The following is a 1,623-nucleotide window of genomic DNA, read 5'->3' as shown; positions in this document are numbered from 1 at the left end:
TGAATATACTATGATAAATGATGTTGATGGGAATGATGAAACACATTTAGAAGTTATTATATTTTAAACTTGTTCATAGTCGATTCAGTCACCAAAAATAATTAAAAGTTGATCGAGCTCGAGCTTAACATTTGTGATATTATGTACCACATTTCACTGGTAGGGACATGAAAATGTCAAATCATACATGATGAGTCACTATACAACCCTCACTCAGATTTTCCATGTGGATATCATTTATCGAATGGATAAATCTGCAGTTATGATTGTACATTATTAGTCCTTACGACCCGAAAAAACATAGAGACTCTAAGTACTATTACTGTACTTTGACTCGTTTACCGGCTTCGTGAAGGTCATCAGATGGCAAGATTGAGTGTAATATCGACATATGTAGGAGTTAATATATTGTAGTCGGGGATTTAATACTCATCTACGTGTCTGGATATCATACGTGCTCTTATGATTTAATAGTGCAAGAAATATCTTGCCAGAGTATGAGATGTGCTTGAGGGTAAAATAGTTCCCTAGTTTCACATGCGGTTATTATTCTTATGATTTAATAGTGCAAGAAATATCTTGCCAGAGTATGAGATGTGCTTAAGGGTAAAGTAGTTCCCTAGTTTCACATGCGGTGTCATTATGATCACTAAAAGATACATCACATCATTGTCAAATTTATATGCAACCCTCGATATACCAATTGTTGCATAACCATAATCTACTAGTTCTTGCATGTACTATCAATGATACTCAGGGAATCATGAGACAATGCTACTAGACATTCTTACCATGATTCAATTAGTGCAATAAAAAAATGAGTTCTGACATTCTTATTATCAAATGATTAATGCATAAAATAAGGCTCATCCCGAATAAGATACACGTGTTGTCTCGAATCACATGAGTTTGTGAACTCACGGCTAGCTATATATAAGAGCTGTTAAGAGTCACAAAATTATTAATTAAGTGTTCCTGTTGGGATAGCCAAATTCAAAGAATTAATTTTACTGATTGAATTTTGATGGAGATCAAACATTTGGTTTATTAATGGGTTTAAAATCGGAATCCGTATGCCTGAAAAATTTGTGAAGAGAGTGCAATTGCATAAGTTTTGTGAAGCAATTCCAAAATTGGTAGCTGCCAAAGTTTGAGTAAGTGGATGATTGATTTTGGCTAGTTGACTTTAGCTCAGTAGTTATTCGAAAAGTTTGACTTTATATTATTATAAAGAGTTGTTTCCTCTCGTCACATTGATGATATCTAATATTCGATCGACATTATGACGAAACCATGATCGTGTATTGTTTGTTGGATTAGGCTTGGAGAATCCTAGTGAAACGGTAACTAGTAGGAGTCCTAATTTGGCAAAACATCAAGTAAGAATTTTCATTTTTAAGACTAGAGTATCCTAATCAAACTATAACAAAGACTTTAGACACATTGATTCGGAATGTCCTAATTAAACATTATCTCGATAGGATTGCATAATCTGGATGAGATTATTATCTAGATATGATTGCATTATTTAGGTAAGACTCTAGATATCATATTTGATCAAAACTACAGTCTTGATAAGATTTTTCAAGATCCATGATATCATTAAATATGAGATAACGCATC

The sequence above is a fragment of the Primulina tabacum genome, chromosome 2, assembly GCF_025594145.1.
Source record: "Primulina tabacum isolate GXHZ01 chromosome 2, ASM2559414v2, whole genome shotgun sequence".
NCBI classification, from domain to species: domain Eukaryota; kingdom Viridiplantae; phylum Streptophyta; class Magnoliopsida; order Lamiales; family Gesneriaceae; genus Primulina; species Primulina tabacum.
This window is presented reverse-complemented; position numbering follows the sequence as displayed.